The sequence below is a fragment of the Mytilus trossulus genome, chromosome 9 (genome assembly GCF_036588685.1).
Source record: "Mytilus trossulus isolate FHL-02 chromosome 9, PNRI_Mtr1.1.1.hap1, whole genome shotgun sequence".
Classification (NCBI taxonomy): domain Eukaryota; kingdom Metazoa; phylum Mollusca; class Bivalvia; order Mytilida; family Mytilidae; genus Mytilus; species Mytilus trossulus.
Genome location: NC_086381.1, coordinates 72404953 through 72426485, shown reverse-complemented (window position 1 = coordinate 72426485; position 21533 = coordinate 72404953). Strand labels below are relative to the sequence as shown.

General features: G+C 32.4%; 2 long non-coding RNA genes across 2 annotated transcripts; both read left to right on the top strand.

Annotated features, from left to right (window-relative positions):
- The first annotated feature begins 2869 nt into the window (after window positions 1-2869).
- LOC134683357 (uncharacterized) lies at window positions 2870-6845 on the top strand. Its single transcript, XR_010101006.1, has 3 exons — window positions 2870-2939; window positions 3287-3350; window positions 4158-6845. It is a non-coding gene; the product is annotated as an uncharacterized LOC134683357 (long non-coding RNA).
- Window positions 6846-8529: 1684 nt separating this feature from the next.
- LOC134683356 (uncharacterized) lies at window positions 8530-14971 on the top strand. Its single transcript, XR_010101005.1, has 5 exons — window positions 8530-8600; window positions 9244-9307; window positions 9798-12488; window positions 13848-13907; window positions 14615-14971. It is a non-coding gene; the product is annotated as an uncharacterized LOC134683356 (long non-coding RNA).
- The last annotated feature ends 6562 nt before the right edge of the window (window positions 14972-21533 follow it).

Below are 21533 nucleotides of genomic sequence, written 5' to 3'. Positions count from 1 at the left end.
ACATGAATACATTACTTTTTTCTAAAAATTTTAAAAATTGAACCCTAGCAAGTCAGTAGAACATTACCTATAAACTAGACATGAAACCCAATTACCATACCCAATCACTATACCCATCACAATACCCAATCACCATACCCCATCACTATACCCAATCACAATACCCAATCACAATACCCAATCACAATACCCACAACCATTAACACTATGTATAGAATAAAAGGTAAAGTTTATACTGGCTTGCTGATGTTTTCTGCTTCATTTTCTTTAATTATCCTTTCTCCCCACATAGCAACAGCTTTATATATAGTTGACCTGGGACTGAGCTTTGGAGCAGGTTGGGTGGAATGAGCCAACGTCCAGGAACTGGAATTTAAGAGCTCAGAGGTCTTGAGGAGAAGCCTAGGGGTCTGATGAAAGGGATAGTGAGACTCCAGGGACTTGCATTTAAGGGATAGGGGATTGTTAACCCAAAACATGTCTTGGGACTTTAATGGCATGGGGGTTGAGGGGGTCATCCCATGGGGTCCAGGGACTTGTTAAGGGCTTGGGGGTCAGGGAGGGTTACCCCATGGGAGTCCAGGGACTTATTTTTATGGGATTTAGAGTCGGGGAGTATTACCCCATTGGAGTCCAGGATCTTGTTTTTAAAGGATGGGGTTAGGAGAGGGTTACCCAAGGGGCTTGTTTTTAAGGGATGGGGTTGGGAAGGGTTATCCCATGGGAGTCTAGGAACTTGATTTAAGGGATTAGGGAGGGTTACCCCATGGGAATCCAGGGACTTGATTTAAGGGATTAGGGAGGGTTACCCCATGGGAGTCCAGGGACTTTTTTTAAAGGGTTAGGGTTGGGGGAGGGTTACCCCAAGGGAATCTAGGGACTTGTTTTTAAGGGTTTGGTCTAGTGTTATAGAGATGAAGAAGTTGCTGGGTAAGGAGGGGAAGTAAGTAATGTGTTGGTGTTGTAATTTCACACTGTTCTAATACAGTTTAGTTGCTTTGAAGTTTGTGAAGTACAAATAACCCTATACTTTTGGATGAAATGATAAATTTCAAAATAATTAACACTTCCTTTTTCTGAATTTAAATAAATAACACTTTCTTTTGGATTTTAAATAAATAACACTTTCTTTTCTGAATTTAAATAAACAACACTTTCTTTTATGAAATTAAATATAAATAACCATTCCTTTTTCTCAATTTTGTTCTAAACTAAAATAAAAAGTAAAAATCTATTTTATTGAAGTATTACGTGCCATTTGAGTTTTGAAATTAATTTAAATTATAAAGTATTAAATTTATTTGAATTATAAAGTATTGAAATTAATTTTTATTATAAAGAATCAGTATTTATATCGTTTCTTTGAGTTCTAAATTCTTTCTTTTTAATTTTTTTTTATTAGATGTAAAGTTTTCATACTTGATACATGTAATATAATTTTACATCATATTTGTATTTTTTCATTTCAGCTCCTTTTTCTTGTACCACTGAAACTTCACAGAATAATTGTGTCCATTCAGTGATTCTGAAGTTGTGTACCTGCTTCTATGGAATTGTTTCAAGAATTTCCCCACATTTTCCCTTTAATTATGATCTTGAAAATTGTTTTCAAAAATTTATATGTGTTTATTATACTATTACTACACTGTACTTTTTTCTTACATTTGTATAAATATTACTACACTGTACTTTTTTTCTTACATTTGTATAATATTACTACACTGTACCTTTTTTCTTACATTTGTATAAATATTACTACACTACCTTTTTTCTTACATTAGTATAAATATTTTCATATCAGATGTCTTGTAACTTATTAAAAGCTATTATCTAGAGCTCTGTAAATAAAAAAAGGTGTAAACATAGTTCTAAAATATACTTTTATTGTGGGGAAGAAATTGTGGGGTACAGAATACATTTTGAAATTATCAAAATACAAGTTACCTGTTTACAAGCACATCTGGTATGTATACAGTACTTTTAAAATGAAATTGATAAATTATTAGTATTTTAAATTGAGGATTTCTTCAGTTTCCATGATTGTAAAAATAATGTGAGATGCTTTGGAACATTCTGATGACTAATAATGATGTAGAATGAAAAGGACATTTCATTACTTAGATAAAATGGATTCAGTGGACTGATCAGCACATAAAAAACTATGATGGAAAACCTTTGAAGGCAGCCAGAATAGCAGCTCTAAGGAAGATGGTTAAATAAATCTTCAACCAAGTCTGAGGCTTAACCAAGTAATGAAAAAGGCAAGTTTATTTACCCCAAATATTAGTTCTAGTAACATTTGACAAGAAGTGCATATTAAGACAACATGACAGCACCAGTCTGATCTTCTGCACGCATAACACCATTGATGTATTAATTTTAACAAGTTTTATAATTTGAATTACCATTTTCTTGAACAAGATTTTCGATCAAAATATTTAGAACTTCAAGGGGAGACTAGTACAATTAGCAGCAAGATTTGTTCATTCAATGGGAGATAACTTAAATTTGCACATCACTTTTGTGCAGACTTAAATTCCAAACAAAAACCTTTGACTTGTTTTATTTTTATTATGTCAGGTTTTCTGCTTTAGTCAGGTTAATAGTTCTTGCTATAGATCAATGACATTATGTATTTATTTGCATTACAAATAAATTATCGAATTTAATTAGCAATGTTGCTAATCATCAGATATCTTTTCATTTTCCACTGCTAGGCGAGACATCTCTGTCAACAGTTTATCTTACAAGGTTGTGTTGATACTTATAATTTTGTACATTTTGTAAGAAATCAACATTATATAGTGACTTTATATTTATAGAAAAATGGATTTGTAAAATATATAATGTGTCTTTTTTTAATTCTGTTTAGGTTCTTCTGTGATATGTTTTCATGGTGTGGGAATAAGACTTGGTGGTCTAATACAGCTAATACAAAGGTAGGTACCAGTATGTTAGTCCTGCTTTAAAAAAAGAAAAAGTATTATAAAATGTATTTGAGCATGTGCTCTAAGCATGAAGGTGTGACAGAGTTTAGTAAGAATCTTTGCTTTCTTTAAAGGAGTAAACTTAATTATCTGATTTGATTATGTAAAAGTTTGTTGGGATGCTGGTTTGCTGTTTCCAACTTCTATTACATATTTATAGACTTTAATTTAATTTGCCACTGGACATTTAGCAACCAGCAATCAAATTAATCAAACATTCAAAATATGGAATATACATACAGTATACCAAAAATCATCCTTTTGAACAATCTTGAATGACTAATTATTGTATTTTTCAGGTTAGCATCACAGCTTGTCTGTAAGGATTGAAGCTGGGAGTGGGCATTGGAGCTGACTTTTATGGTAAGAATCAATACAAACATAACAAAATGTAAAATAAGAAATATGTTAGACATATATCATTGACTTGTTATTTATCCTTTTCTGCTGATAAAGACTGAAAGTTAAATATTTCTGCAAATCACTTTAAGGGGGCTTGCAGGTCTAAATCAACTTTTTTTTCTAACATAGGATTATGCTATTTTGTTCTATGATTAAGCTTTATCTTATACCTAATATAAATATAAAATAAAAATATGGGATCACGTTTCTTTCAAGCTCACAATCTGCCTCCATAAAAAGCATACATTTTTGTTAATGTCCTTTTTTTCTGTTGAACTAATAGAAATATAAGTAATATCAAAATAAAAAAAGAACTAAATAACAGAAATAGCTTAAATTTTACAATTATTTAGTTTATGTACAGCTTGTTTGAAAACAATAATAAAAAATATAGGTCATCGACGAGTTAAAAAAGATATTTCAATTTAGATGTCAAAAAATGACATTTTTGCACTAAAAGGGAGATAATTTGGAGATTTTTCAATGATGTTTACATTTTTAAGGTCATTTGAGGCCAAACAAAATTGATTTGTCAGGGTAATTTTTTGTACCAAATTATAAAGTAATAACTAAAAGAGAAATAAGACTTTTAATGAAAAAACAAATGTTTGATTTTTAGCTGAATTTTTCATACCTGCAAGCCTCCTTAAACAAAGTAAGAGAAATATTTTACGAATCATGATTTTAATGACCAGTTATTTGTTATTTTGCAATTGATATTATTTCAATTTTGACAATTATGTTTAATAATGTATATTTCTTTTTCAGGTAACTGTGACTGCATTAAAGGGCTATATGATTTTACTGTAACAGTAGAGAATGTAATTCAGACTATTTTTGTGTATGTTTGAGAAAATGTTTATAATTTTTACCATATAAAAAAAAAATATGTACAGGTTCTCTATTTTCAACAAGATTGGAAGTTGTAGGTTAATAGGTCTTTGAAATTTAAAAAATACTATTTTTTGTTCATACTCACATCTAGAGAAAACACTTCCAAGAAGTTTAAAAATGGAGAATCTAAAAAAAAAAAAAGAAAAAAAAAATGTTCAATTATTGAAAGGTTTTTGTTCAGCCTTTGACTTAAGTAAAAAAGAGAGACATAAGGATCCTACATTCTGTTATTTGCTTGGTCTGACAGCGTCCACATATGAGGGGGAATAGGAGGGGTCCTGAGCCTGAAATTCCAGGCTTAAAAACACGAAATCCTGAGGTCCCAAAATTGGAAAAAAATAATTCCCGGATCCCGAAAGGGTCAATCCTGAAATCCCAAGCTTAAAAACACCAGATCCTGGAGTCCCAATAAAGATCATATCCCCCTCACATATATTCAGTTATTTTTCTTGCATAAGCTGGACCTAGTTTTTGGTCAAGGTAGTTTTTAATGAAGCTGAAGTCAAATCAACTTGAAACTTAGTACACTTGTTGCTTATGATATGACCTTTCTAATTTTAAAGCCTAATTAGACTTTTGACCCCGAATTCATGGCCCACTGAACATAGAAATGAAAGTGGGAGTTTCAGGTTAAACTTTTTGGTCAAGGTAGTTTTTGATGAAATTGAAGTCCAATCAACTTGTTCCCTATAGTATTATCTTTCTAATTTTAATGCGAAATTAGATTTTTACCGAATTTCATGGTTCATGGAACATGGAAAATGATAGTGCGAATGGGGCATTCATGTACTTTGGACAAATTCTGGTTCTGGTGTGATTTGAACAGTCCCTCCTTCCCCTGGACAACCAATTATTTATTGCTTAAATTAATCATATGGATTTTCATTAAAAGGTAAAAAAAAAAAATGATAGTAGTTAATGCTGTATGCAGAGTGTGTGATATATTTTTCTGGTTCACCAAGGTCTTTAAATGCATTTTTTTTTCAATTTTCAGATCCCACAAACATAAGCTAAAGGAACCTGCAAAATAAGATTTGTCTTTGTTTAATTTGTAATGATATGTTAAAGAGCAAAATGTTTGTATTTGTCCATCTGTGTCTTCGATCCAAAACTCCAATTACATATAGTAATCTGTATAAAGTGGATCCAGGGATCATGTATGCAGGGTAGGGTTTCGATAAAACACAGAGTTAAATGTTTTATAAGAACAAGACTTTAGGGATTGCTACAGTGATTTAATTAGACATAATTTGGTTTGTATGGCACCTTCATCGAGATTAAAGCTACAAGATAGTACAAAATCCTGTAGTGATAATTTATATTTCACAATGTCACCACCAGGATACATTATAAATAAGAAGTAAAGGTAGATTCGAAAGTTAACTGGATTAAGAATGTTAAATAAAATATGTTTTTGTAAATTTGGACGACATTTGACTTGCAATTATGTACTATTTACTACACTGGATGTAGTACAGACTTGCTTAACGTACCATTTCAATACTGGGAAGAGTACGTTTGTCTGAGCGAAGCCAATTGGAAGCATGTACCTCTTAGTGAAGCTAATTGGGAGTACATACCCTCTGTCTTGTTGCGAAGCTGATTGGAAGCAGTACATATACACCTCTGTCTGCTTAACTTATTAGAAGCAGTACCCTTGGCAGAGTGGTCCCAATTAGAGGCAGTAACTCTGAGCGAAGCCAATTGGAAGCATGTACCTCTGCAAAATTTGATCAAACACTATTCAACAAATTTTAGTTAACATTCTTTTAAAGTTTACTTTCATATCTTCTTTTATTTTTTTTATTTATCATTATTCCCCCTGTTGACATTAATTATTAAGTGCAAATTATCACTTCACCGTTTTGTACTCTTTTGTCACTAAGTTTTTATTCTGATGAAAGTGCTGTAGAAATTAAAACATGCCAATATAGTTTGATTACTCCAACAATCCCTGAAGTATTATTATAAGAATTATCATAAATGAATCTTTTATAGACCATTGAAATAAAAATAAATACTATGCATTTTGCTGGTTATTTATTTCACTTTTTGTCAAGCCTTCGAATGTAGTTGAAAAAGCAAGAAATAGCAATTCTTCATCCTTTTGGCTGCTGCAGCGGTCATAAATATTCACTCTGTAGTTCACGTTTTTGAAATCTTAATTATTTTCTTAAACTATCCTGGATTTTTACAAAACTTGGACAGAAGCTTGTTTATGACCATAAGATAATATCTAGAAGTAAATTTTGTGATTTAAAAAAAAATCAATTTTTACTTATAACTGGACTTTCTGCCAGGAAACAATATATTCACTCTGTGGTTTAAGTTTTTCAATTTTTTTAATAGCTTTCTTAAACTATCCTGGGTTTGTACCAAACTTGGACTGAACCTTGTTTATGATCAAGAGATAATAATAAGTATGTAAGGAAAATGTGTACCTGTTTATCTGTATTTTACTTATAAATGGACTTCGTTTTATTTCCAGTTAATATAATTTACAGTCTGCAAACATTTATTAAATTCAAAAGATCCAGAACTTTTCACAAAAGGGGGGGGGGGGGGGGGGGGGAGGGACTCTCTAGGCATGCTTCAATGATTCCCTATATAATCAATCAAATTTTTTAAGGGAAAAGGGGAGGGGCTGGATTCCCCTTAGGTGGATTTCTACCAAACTTGGACAGAAGCTTTTTACAATCAGATGGAGAGGAATATTTTTATTGATATTTTCCCTCTTTTTTGTTGAGCCTGAGTTTAACAGTTGGCTAGACACTGTGTTCTACAGAACCTTTACAAACGTCATTTTAGCAAATTGTAATATATTTTTCACCTTTGAATGTCATGTTTAGCTGAGTTTATAACAAAGGGTATATTTTTTTAAGAATATTTTACAAGGAGCATAGTTGAAGAATATCTTGATGAAAGAAGATTGATTGACTTTTGGGTATTTAACCCCACTTTGATAATGGTTTGCTATATTTTGGCTGCCAGTTTTTATTTGTGGAAACAGCCTGGTGAAAACATTCCCTTTAACAGAGAAACTGGCAACTCTTGTCAATTAAGATTGATGTTAAACACACCTACCATGTCGGGGGCAGATCCAGGCATTTTAAAAAAGGGGGGGGGGGGGGGGGGGGGTCCCAACTAAGGACAAAGGGGAGTTCTAACTATATGTCCCCATTCAAATGCATTGATAGGCAAAAAAAGGGGGATTCCAACCCCCAGAACCCCCTGGTGGATCCTCCAACGAATGTGAGGGTTCAGAGAGTTGACAGACTAGTGAAACAGTAGTTGAACTACTTTGACCATTCAGTCGCTATTACTCCATCTGCACTAAAAATGTTATTGAAATATGTTGAATATTTGTAATTTACTTATTTTTTTTATTTTGATTACCAGTACACTATTTTTGTTTTTTTTTGTTATGTAAAACAAAGATTTGGAGTTCTAACAGGGTGAAATTTATGTCAAAGGGAGGTAATTTATTGTACTGTGTTTAACTTCAAATACTTGAAATCTCCTCAATGTTAGATTTTTATTTATGGGAATACTCACGTTTATGCATATATTTTTTACATATCAGATGTTTTCTAGATACATCACTTAAAATAATTACATGAATTTTTTTTAAAAGTTTATTAATTGAAAGTACATCTGATACTTTTATGTATGTTATGTTATTTTCTAAAACCAAATGGACACAACTTAGATTGACAATAAGATATTTAGAAGAACCACCTTATCAGCCAGAATAGCAGCTCTCACGAAGATGGTCAATTAAATCTTCAACCAAGTCTGAGGCTTTACCAAGAAAATAGAAAAGGCAAGTCTATTTTAGCCAGATCTTTTAAGATAACAGACCCTTCTGAAATACTGCTTTTAAAACATCATTGATGAATTAATTTACCATTTTAGTATTTAAAGATACAAGAAACATGAACAAGATTTACTATTTAAATATCAATAGTAAATCCTTGAAATAGTCGGTAAACTTCAAGAAAAGACCAGTACAATTTAAACACAATTTTGCATCTAATGGGAGATAACTGTAAAATATTCAGATTTTTTTTTATGCAGTTAAATTTAAATGTAAGTTTTTTTTAAACTTTTCTATCTTTTCTATTGATTTAAAAAAATGATTTATAACAATTGTCTACGGGTTTTAAGAAATCTGAACAATATTTTGTAAATTATACAGATAAATTAATTTACAAAATGTATAACGTGTTGATTATAATTTCTTTTCAGGTTCTTCTGTAATATGTTTTCATGGTGTGGGAATTAAAGACTTGGTGGTCTAATACAGCTAATACAAAGGTAGGTACCAGTATGTTAGTATATAAAAAAGAAGATGTGGTATGATTGCCAATGAGACAACTGTTCAAAAGTGACCAAAATGACAGACATTAACAACTATATGTCACCTGACGTTCTTCAAAAATGAGCAAAGCCCATACCCCATAATCACCTATAAAAGGCCCTGATAAGACAATGTAAAACAATTCAAACGACAAAACTAACAACCTTATTTATTTAAAAAGAATGAAAAAAAACTAATATGTAACACATAAACAAACAACAACCACTGAATTACAGGCTCCTAACTTGGGACAGGCACACAAAAAACCCTAGTCCTGTTTTGGAAAATATTATAAATGTTTAATTGGAAAACAAGATTTGAACACTTAAAGGAATCTCCTCTTATTACTATAACAGTAACCAAAAAAGAGTAAAGTTTAGGATCTGAATTGTTTACATAACATCGTGTTAGCTTGTTGGCCTGCTGTCATCCATGTGTTCATGACATATATATATATAACATTTTAAGACCATTTCTATTTAATGATTTGCCACTGGAACTTAAGCAACCAACAACCAATCATTCAATCTTTTCAATATACATACATATTACCAGAAAAGAACCTTTTAAAAGTTTTTAATGAATTATTTTATTTTTCAGGTTAGCATCACAGCTTGTCTGTAAGGATTGAAGCTGGGAGTGGGCATTGGAGCAGACTTTTATGGTAAGGATCAATACATAGATTTATGCACTTTTCATCCAAGAGCAATATAAAGCCCAATATTTTTGTCGGGCAAAGATGTAAATCTTGCATATTAATGTCAAATGTATAATGTATAATCTTGTGATTTCAGTTTTTTTGTTATCTTCAGTTGTCCCCATATATGAAAACATATAAGTGTGGTATGTATGCCAATGAGACAACTATTGACCAGATACCAAATGATGTGGATGCAACTAAATGTCACCCTATGCTTCAACAATGAGCAAAACCTATATTGTATAGTTCGTTTAAAAAGTTCACCACGACAAAATGTTTATTCAATCAAGTATGTAAATAGCCTGATATACTTTAAAACAATGTTACAATGATAAAATTTATGTCAACAAATCACTTTATAACAAAAAAAAAAGAAATGTTCTATACATTATAATTGTTTTGCATTTAAAAATATTATTTCAATGTTCATGAGTAATGTTTATTTCTTTTTCAGATAACTGTGGCTGCATAAGATGGTAGTGTTATATAACTGCAACAGTAAAAAATGTAATTCAGACTATTTTTGTGTATGCTCGAAAAAATGTTATAATTTTTTTACAAAAAAAAAAAATATTGTAAAGATTCTCCATTTTCAACAAGATTGGAAGTTGAAGGTTTATTTATGAATTTGGCATTACAAAAATTCTTTCTATTTTCCATTTATACTCTTGTCTAGTCAAAACACTTCCAGTAGTTTAAGAATGGAGAATCTAAAAAAGAAAGAAAGAAAAAAAATGTTCAATTATTGAAATGTATTTTTTTTTGCAAATTGTAATGTTTATAGTTTTGTCATATTTTTGTTATTTTAGGATTTAAGATACTTTCAAATTTTATAAGTTACTTTGTACATGTAGTTGATGCAATCAAATCTGCCGATGTAAATATTCTCACTAAATTTCATAGCAAATTTATTTACTTATTTGGGTTTTTTTTGGCAAAAAGTTTCAAAATACCTTTACCATAGCAAATGCCTCTCTAGTGTACACATAGATGTCAAAATTTTACAGGAACCTGTGTGATATCCAGTAATGGCGGACAAATAGGGATAAGGTGTATGATCTGCACTTCATGTATCCCCGTACAACCTTTTTTTTCATGTTAATTTTAATATCTTTAAGATAGGTGACAAGGGTGCGCTAATGCAGAGGAATTTATGAAGTTAATAAGTTAGAAATATATTTTTTGCATTTTTTTGTCATTTTAGCTGATTTTGGTTTGTAACCAAGGTGTTATTTTGAACGAATAATTTTACAAAAGGTATTATTTGAAGAACATCTTGATGAAATTGGATTGGTTGTTTTTTTGGTGATAAACACCTTTTTAACATAATTTTATGTATTATTTTGGCTGTAAATTTTTATTTGTGGAGACAGCCAGAGTACACGTTGTAGATGGATGAGCAAACAGATGATATATACTTGCTTACTATCAGTGGGGGATCCAGAAATTTTCATAAGGGGGGGGGGCTCACTGACTGACCTAATGACCTAAGGGGGCCACTCTAGTCATGCTTCAGGTGACCTATAATTGTTAATGTCTGTGTCATTTTGGTCTCTTGTGGACAGTTGTATCATTGGCAATTATACCACAACTTCTTTTTTATATTGTTAAATAACTATACTACTTTGATATAAAGAATTGACTTTGATTATAAATTGGGAGGAATTATAAAGAAACTTTATATAATATAAGAGCTTCGGGTGGTTAATGTTGAATAAAATGCAGTTAACTATTTCCTTGGTGATCTAATAATTTTTTCACAGTTCACTATACTAATTTATTGTCGCCTGCAAATTTTGTTGCAGAAAGCTCGTCATAGGGATAGTGATCCGGCGGCGGCGGTGTTAGCTCACTTCTTAAAAGCTTTATATTTTAGTAGGTAGAAGACCTGGATGCTTCATACTGTGTATATAGATGCCTCATGTTAAGAACTTTCCGTCAGTCACATGTCCAATGTCCTTGACCTCATTTTCATGGTTCAGTGACTACTTGAAAAAAAAGTTAAGATTTTTTGTAATGTTAAATTCTCTCTTATTATATGTAATTGGATAACTATATTTGGTATGTGCGTACCTTGCAAGGTCCTTATGCCTGTCAGACAATTTCCACTTGACCTCGACCTCATTTCATGGATCAGTGAACAAGGTTAAGTTTTCGTGGTCAAGTCCATATTTCAGATACTATAAGCAATAGGTCTAGTATATTCGGTGTATGGAAGGACAGTAAGGTGTACATGTCCAACTGGCAGGTGTCATCTGACCTTGACCTCATTTTCATGGTTCAGTGGTTATAGTTAAGTTTTTGTGTTTTGGTATGTTTTTCTTATACTATATGCAATAGGTCTACTATAATTGGTGTATGGAATGATTGTAAGGTGTACATGTCTAGCTGACAGGTGTCATCTGACCTTGACCTCATTTTCATGGTTCAGTGGTCAAAGTTAAGTTTTTTAGTTTTGGTCTATTTTTCTAATACTTTATGCATAAGGTCATTTCTTTTTCTAAATTTTAATAAATAACCTTCTTATTTCTAATTTTGAAATAATGACCCCCTTTTTTTTTGTGTGCTGGTGGTGTTGCCACAGGTTTGTGTATGCGTCTAGTGTGGTTGGGAGTCAAAGACTCTTACACTGCCGCTGGATAGCTTATATTCATAGGTGAAAAGAAAGCTGAGTGCGTAAGTCTTTCCTTCCAGTACATAGCCTCTACACAAACAAGACTTCTACAGTGCCTCCCCGTGACAGCACATGGTAACTAGGATCTAGTGTCCTAGGCTTGACTGTAGAGGATCTCGGAGTAGCAAGGACCCTAGAGATGAAGTGTGTAGGCCGATCGACATGTGGAAATCACTAGCACTCATCAACCTTGCCCCAGTTATGGGTTAAATAGCTGACTGAATGATGGTCGTCAGCCGTGAAAGAAGGAGAAGAAAACTCTTGATATAAAATTTTTGGTAATGTGTATTTGACTCATCAGCAATTGATCTAAAGGAAATAAAGCTTGAGTAAAGATTCTCTGGTTCTCCAGGTTTGGGATTGAGAGTTATGCCAAGATCCTGTCCATGTAAAGAATGATTATATACTGATTAATCTCCCAGATGAGGAACATCACTACCAGATCTGCATCTTTGACATTCAAAAGACAAGGTAAATATGCATAAAGTACATGTAGTAGATGTCTAGCCATTTCATTTAAGTATTTATGATTTTGATGTATAAATTCACGTCTGGATATAGTATTACATAAGTCCACAAGGTACTGTAAACCAATTTATTTTCACGGATACTTTATTTTGCGTTTTACCCTTTCTTTACCACTTTGCGGCTATTTAATTTCGTGATTATCTGATTTACTTGATGAAGTTTATTAAGAAAAGATCAAAGATTGACATATTCGCGACGATTTATATTCGCGTTATTTTTCTACTTGCGAAAGTTACGAAAATAAATCGCTCACGAAAACAAGTTGGTTTACAGTAATTAACATGGAGCACCAAAAATACTCATTGATATTCTGTTTTAGTTTAGAAAAGGGATAAATTTTTAAGGGAGCAATCTGACACTAACCAGAAAACTAGATCGAGTAAATATCAACCTAACAAAATGGAGAATTTTAACAATGGTGCTCTTGAAAGAATAGGAAGGGTACACAGTTCCTGCTCCACAGGTCACAATTAACACTTATGACCAAAACATGTATTACAAATAAGAATTCATAGGCTGAAAAAAAATCATACATAAACTAAAAATATAAACTATAAAAATTCATGAGAATTAGCCTAGTAAATTAAGAAGTATTATAATGCCATGATAATATACATGTACTGTAAATTCAGAAATTATTGCGAGGTTTTTATTATTGCGAATAATGCGACAGAGTTGTAAACGCAATAATTAAAACTCGCATTTTGTAATATTTTAACTGAATAAAAATCCTTTTCCCCAAATCCTTAAAATTAAAATCGCATTTAAGTTGAAATTGACAAAATCGCAATAATAAATGCATGCGATAATTTCTGAATTTACAGTTTATTTATTAGATAAAATGTTATGTACATGTATTAGTAATTAGTTATAGGTTATTATTTATTATAGTGATATGTGTATCATAACATAAATCTACATGTATATCAATGGCAGATCCATCCATTTTAAAAAGGGGGGTTCACAACCCAGGATAAAGGAGAGTTCCAGCTATTATGTCCCCATTCAAATGCATTGATTGGACAAAAAAAGGAGGGGTTCCAAAACCTGGATCCCCACACCCGTTGATCTGCCAATGTATATACATAGAAATTTGATATTTACACTTGGCCCATTGGAACTATATGTCACTTAAGGAATATTGTATCTAATTTATCTGTATTAACTGGTAATGATAAGCTGTTGTTTATGAGACAACTGACTCCACCAGAGACTAAAAGATAAGTTAACAACTATTGGTCAACATGCGGCCTACAATAAGTTTAAAAAATATCACAGTTATGGATTCAATTTTTTTTTCAGTTATTCAGCATATTTTGAAAAGAGAGTAGGACCTGAATGTAAAATAATACCAACTTTAAGGTATGTATGTTGACGGTTACATTAAATCCTTGTTTCAAGGTAACATTAAAGATAATGAACAGTTCTAGTTTATTGCTTCTATTATAATACAAAACCTAATTACAGATATAAAATATGAAGATGTGGTATGATTGCAATTTGAAAACTCTCCACAAGAAACCAAATGACATATTAATTAAAAGCTATAGGTCACTATTCTGCCTTCAAAAATGAGTAAAAATTAGCCCATACCACATAGTCAGCTATAAATGGGCCAAAAAGTGAAAATTGTAAAAAAAAATCAATTGAGAAAACAAACTGCCTAAATAATGAACAAAACAAATATGTAACACAGCAACAAACATTAACCGATGAATTACAGGCACATACAGAATGTGGCAGGGTTAAACTATTTTGAAGGCATATTGTCCTTATCCATCAAATATTTGGTTAAATGAACATTTTTAATCCATGGTGCCTGAAAAAATTGACATGTTTATTTAAAAATATCTGAAGTAAAATGTAAGTACAATGGTAAATCATACTTGAGATGCCATAAGATTAAATACAATTCTTAACTATTTTATATGAAGAATTTCTTTAGCCTCTGTGTCCTGGTTACCCCATGTATGGATAAAATGTAAATAATTTCTGACATATTCAACATTATATATATTATTTTGTGAATTTTAGTTTGTTTTGAATGAAATTTTATTTTCTGTTTGTAGACCAAGCGTGCTAGTTAATTTAGAAATCAACTGAAGCAGAAGAATGAATTGTGTTGATCTGAGGAACTTCGAAACACTTATTGACCAAAAACAATATGTAGTAAAGTAATACAATTATGTTATAAGAGAGAGAGATAGAAAGAGGGGGAGAGCCAGTTGTAAAGATTTATTCTTTAAAACCAGATACGTTGATTACAATCGAATTTCATAGGCCTACAGTTCCCCCCTAAATGGTCTTAGTTAATACATGACGTACATGTATACTAGATGTTTAATGTAAGACTTTGATGTGACTTGTAAGAACAATCAGCTGCCATTGGTTTAACTCTATTTTTATGCCCTTCAGTTGGGGGGGGGGGGGGGGGGGGGGCACATTGTTTTACTCCTTCTCTTACAATCTTCCATCCTATTATAGGTATAGAGATATAAGAAGATGTGAAATTGGTGACAATGAGACAACTCCCCCTCCAATTCACAACTATTCCAGATAACTACTCCTAGAGTTTAATGAGTTGTCTCCCATATTTGTAGGTACTTTTGATATTTTGATATTTCCTGATAAGGCTAATGCAAATAGAAGATTTAACTTGTTTTTAAATTTAACAAACTGAGCATAAGTTGTGATGAATGGAAACTAGCAGGCGGAGTTTTAGGGTTAAGGGGAGGGAATACACTTGTTTAGCTAGTTTTGTTCACTGCATGGAAGGCCTGCAATAAATTAGAATGTATTAGTTTTATATATAATTTTTATATATATTTTGTTAGATATGCTATATAAGATGTAAATATAGTAAGATGCCAGTATTATTAAGAGCTCTATAAATATGATCGACTTGTAAACATAGGTCTAGATAATGCATTAAGTGGTTTGGTCTGACATTTGGATTTCATATTATATTTACGTTGTCATCATCTGCAAAAGTGCTCCCATTCACAATATTATCTGATATTAAACGCCCCTTCCTCCCAATTATGACTTCATTTTTAGTTTAATGAGTACTTTCTCTTATTTGTAGGTACTTTTGGTAACAGTTTGTCATGATAAGGCTAATGAAAATAGGAGACAACTCTTGGTTTTTTTGTAGAAAAGAAGATTTAACTTGTTGTTAAATTTTATGGTGATTCCTGTGACTAAGTAAATTTTTTCTTATATTTAAAATAATATTTAACACCCTGTCCATGAAATTGAACATTGCTCCTCTTGATTTTAGTAAGTGAATTCTTTTGTAATAGTTTAAAAGAAATGTCAATAAGTATTTCATAATGCATTAGAAGGAATGGTATATTTTATAGAATGCTAGTATTGTTTTACTTGTATGTTTAGAAGTCACAAAAAATGAAAAAATGTAACATATTATTTGTTTTACTATTTACTGTTATCAAGTAGAATAACATTTCCCTGTTTGCTAGTTCATTACAAGTGTAAAGTTGAAATTTCTGTAACAATTAAAAAACCTATGATTCTTCCCTACAATGTATGATTTGTTTTTAAAGCAGGGTGTATTTTTTCAATATTGTCATATTCCTTTATCTTAAGTAGCAGTATTATATAAGGTGATTGTTTAGTGACATAAATCATTTCTCATTTTAATAAAACATTTATTTGAACTTTTTTATGTTTCTTTATTGTTTCGCTTTTTAGAAATAATCTTCTTTCAGTTATTTTGAGAAGAAGAGTTTTGAGTTTAAAACCCTGGCTTGGTCAGACCACACAAGACTAAAAGCTGATATTTGCTTGTAATAATGTCAGGTTATATTTATCCCTTCAGAATAATATTTAAGGGTATGGTGATTCTATAGATATAAGAAGATGGGGTATGGATGCCAATGAGACAACTCTCCATCTGCTAAATTATATTTTGGGGTATGGTGATTCCTGTCGATTTTGAGGTTCTCTTTTAATTCAATTGTAATCATTTCGAATTGTGTTTTTTTGCTTGTTTTTTTTTTACATAGATCAGGCCATAATGGTTTCTGCATTTGAAATTGTATCATGTTTTGTTATATTGGAACCTCTTCAACCTAAAGTGACCTATAGTAATAACACTGTTTGTCATCTGACCCTTGTGTAACCTCGGATTAAGAACATATCATGACCTGTTATGTTTTGTGCACAGCATACCTTTAAAATGAAGGTACATTGTCATTAGACAATAATCAACAATTGATGGTTATTTCAAAGCTATGCGGAGGTAATCAGACTAGCATATGTATGACATAAATGTGACATTTTTCATGCAAAGACTTGTAAGGCTAAAAAGATACCATTACTTGTTTATTGGGAAAGACTAGTACTTTGACATTTTCTTAGCTTTTTTTTTTGGTTTTTCTCTATTGTTGAGTTACTGTCACATTGTAATATCTTCTTTGAGCCTTTTGAAAACCTTCAAGGAAACCAACTAAAACTGGACTACTTAGAATATATTTCACTTCTTGCCACAGGAAACTTTGATGCAATGTTTTTATCTTATTATTGTGGTAGGTTTTTCATTAGTTATTTTATAAACATAATATAACTTATCAGTAATAGCATTGGATACTTGATTACATGTATGGGAAGTTAAGTCGCCATCTGTGTTTAGGGTTCACAGATACTATACCTCCCATTTAGGTATAGTAACGTCCCCACCATACATATCAAGTATCTGCTAGTACTGATATGAACTGAGGGAGATAGATCACTCAGTTGGACCCTTGCTGTCAGACCAAGGGTGACTTGGTCAGACTGCGACCGAGTCGTGGTCTAAACCTTTTCTTTGTCCCATGCATGAACTGAGTGAGATCGATCACTCAGTTGGACCGTCATGACCAAGGGTAACTTGGTCAGACTGCGACCGAGTCGTGGTCTGAGTACCATACATATCAAGTATCTGCTAGTACTGATATGAACTGAGGGAGATAGATCACTCAGTTGGACCCTGACCGTCAGACCAAGGGTGACTTGGTCAGACTGCGACCGAGTCGTGGTCTAAACCTTTTCTTTGTCCCATGCATGAACTGAGTGAGATCGATCACTCAGTTGGACCGTCGTGACCAAGGGTAACTTGGTCAGACTGCGACCGAGTCGTGGTATGTTTTTATCTTTTTATCCATATTTTAACTGGGGATGCTTTTAACTTTTCATCAAAATTTTAATTGGGGGTGTTTTTAACTTTTCTTTTAAATTTTAATTGGGGATGGGTTTTTTTAATTTGTTAAATGGGTCAGGTTTTTTCATATTGGCTGTATAAGCCATGCTTTAGTCAAATCAGAGACTCTAAAATTGGTACTCCGAAAGGAAGAGACTGGTGGTCCCTGCGGCCATTTGTTTCGGTGAACTAGCACCTTAAAGTCCAGATAACCCTCAGGTCAGCTGGCTAGTACATTAGCAGACAGGTACTTTGGTACCATTTGGCATTTTTAAAAATTTTGACAATTTTTACTTTTGGACTTTTACTTTTCTATTGTAATTTTTTTTATAATTGTTTTCATTTTTTCTAAAATATTTTTTACACCTTTCTATTAAATATATATTTTGGCTGCAAAATGGTTATCCAAGGATAATTTCTTTAAACAAAATTTACATCACACATTTTGGCTTATTGTAACTTTGGCTGTTACCTTAATTTTTAAAATAATGATAACCATTTAATATTTAAATAGAAACTACAGCTCCAAATTAGCTCAATATTAAAAAAAACATGAAAAGTTTAGATCTTTTTAGTATTGAAATTTTTCATTCTTCCATGCCTGGTACTTCATGATTAAAATCTTTTCATCAACTAACACTTTCATGGGGATATTTAACACACAGAGTAGGCTAATATAGGTGGTTAAGGTTGATATGGATAAGAGAGAAATGGAGGGTGGATGAGGGTAAATAATGAGAGTGGTATGTATGGATATATGTTCTATAGGGAGAAAAAGAAAAAAAATGAGTAGATGAGGGTAATATTGAGAGTTGTATGTAAAGAAGTTAGGAAGAGAATGTTAATTTCTTTATTAGGGCTTGATGTACTGGTCTAATGGAAGTGCAGTTTTCTTTTTTCTCTTGTGTAGTTCTTATTTTCTTCAAAAATCTCGAGTAAACATTTTAACTTCTAAAAGTAATGCTGTCAAAAATTAATAAGTTAACAGCCTTTTTTGTTACTGATTATGTGCTGCTTATATATAAACATTGTAGCACTTCTCAGTAACTTGATAGGGTTGCAGCTTTTCATCAATTGTAACAGCATCATCTTACAGTTAAAGATGCAGTGATTAGCACACTTACACTGTATTAATGTTTCTTTTATTTCTGAGAAAATTTGCTTTCCAGTCTTATATAAAAGAGGGACGAAAGATACCAAAGGGACAGGTAAACTCGTAAATCTAAAACAAACTGACAACATATATAAATTTCTTGGTCTAACGTTTCTTCTGTATCTTTGCTGTCATGTTTGTAGTAAGTTTATTATCATAAAATTGGGAATGGAAATGGGGAATGTGTCAAAGAGACAACAACCCGACCAAATAAAAAAACAACAGCAGAAGGTCACCAACAGGTCTTCAATGTAGCGACTGAGAAATTCCCGCACTCGGAGGCGTCCTCCAGCTGGCCCCTAAACAAATATATACTAGTCTAATATAGTTCAGTGATAATGAACGCCATACTAATTTCCAAATTGTACACAAGAAACTAAAATTAAAATAATACAAGACTAACAAAGGCCAGACGCTCCTGACTTAAGACAGGCGCAAAAATGCGGCGGGGTTAAACATGTTTGTGAGATCGAATCCTTCATATACGTTTCATCAGTCTTAGAATGCTGGAATTTATGTAGGGTGTAGATCACAAGCAAGGTCACTAACCCATTCTATAATGGCATACATCATTTTATATCCAAGCCTCTTTTAAACTTTTTAAAAACAGCCTCAGTACTCCTGTCAGTGTTTGAAGCACAGCAAAGTGGAACTAGACTCTAAGGCCTAAATTAATATATTATTTGTTTTCCCAATCCCGACCCTGCCAAGTCAGGTGTTGGTTGGTAGGTAGGGAAATAATTTTATTTTTCCAAAAAGCTTGAACAATATCATACAATCCGGCAAGCCAGGAAATTGGAAATGAATAAAATAATATTTGACTTAGTTTTGACAATAAAATTTTATGAGTAGCACTGTTTTTGCAGGGTCGGTCGGGATTGGGGAAACACACAATATTTTATTTTAGGCCTAAAATTGGTATATACTGGTTCTTACGCTATGAATGCTAGTGTTTGGAGTCAAAATATTGAGTCTGGGATAGGGTGACACATTACCACTGAGACTACTATAACTGTTATAGTAGTCTCAGATTACCATTAGGACTTTCTTGTGAACTTGCATTTTAAAAAAATAATCTCATCTTATTAGCTGAGCGAGGTGAGCTTTTCTCATCACTTGACTGTCCTTCCTTTAATTTTACTAAAATCATTGGAGCAAAAGTTAACCAAATTTGGTCATTATTGGGCCATCTTGTTAAATAGTTATCAAAAGTACCAGGATTATAATTTTATACGCCAGACGCGCGTTTCGTCTACATAAGACTCATCAGTGACGCTCAGATCAAAATAGTTTAAAAGCCAAACAAATACACAAAGTTGAAGAGCATAGAGGACCCAAAATTCCAAAAAGTTGTGCCAAATACGGCTAAGGTAATCTACTCCTGGGGTAAGAAAATCCTTAGTTTTTCGAAAAATTCAAAGTTTTATAAACAGAAAATTTTATAATATGACCACAAAATTGATATTCATGTCAACACCGAAGTGCTGACTACTGGGCTGGTGATACCCTCGGGGACGAAACGTCCACCAGCAGTGGCATCGACCCAGTGGTGTAAATAGTTATCAAAAGTACCAGGATTATAATTTTATACGCCAGACGCGCGTTTCGTCTACATAAGACTCATCAGTGACGCTCAGATCAAAATAGTTTAAAAGCCAAACAAATACACAAAGTTGAAGAGCATAGAGGACCCAAAATTCCAAAAAGTTGTGCCAAATACGGCTAAGGTAATCTACTCCTGGGGTAAGAAAATCCTTAGTTTTTCGAAAAATTCAAAGTTTTATAAACAGAAAATTTTATAATATGACCACAAAATTGATATTCATGTCAACACCGAAGTGCTGACTACTGGGCTGGTGATACCCTCGGGGACGAAACGTCCACCAGCAGTGGCATCGACCCAGTGGTGTAAATAGTTATCAAAAGTACCAGGATTATAATTTTATACGCCAGACGCGCGTTTCGTCTACATAAGACTCATCAGTGACGCTCAGATCAAAATAGTTTAAAAGCCTTGTTAAAAATATGTTTTGGTAAAATGTTGTAACCTTCTCTTCTGAAACAGATCATGATGACAAATTCGACCAAACTTATCCACAATCATCATTAGCACAGTGTGGGAACGGAACTGTACGGTTTTCTAATAATTTGGTCATTCGGGAGACTGTCAAACGGTGCTCCAATGTTTGCAAAATAACAAGTTGCTTGATGGAAACTTTGACGAACTCTTATGTTCCTATATAACGTTTCTGCTTCAAGTTTTGATAGCTGAAATATTCATTATGTAAATATGAACCAATAAAATAATAAGAAAGATATATGCATTCAAACGTTTTCCTTAGAATGGTGGAGCTCCTTGTAAAACAATCAAAATTGTCACACAACACTGATAAAAAAATGCCAAATAAACATCGAAAAATCAATGTTTGCTACCTGAATTTTCACATGAACCTTTTCTTATATATAGTCTTACCTGTCTTGGGAGCTTTCCTGTAGAAATGCTTGGCCAAATTTATTAAATACATTGCATATGCATTGCATTGATTGTTTCTTGTTGTCCTATTATATTCATCTATGGTATTTGAAGTGAGAATAAGCACAAAACCAGTCATTTTGAGAATTAAGATTCTATCAAGGA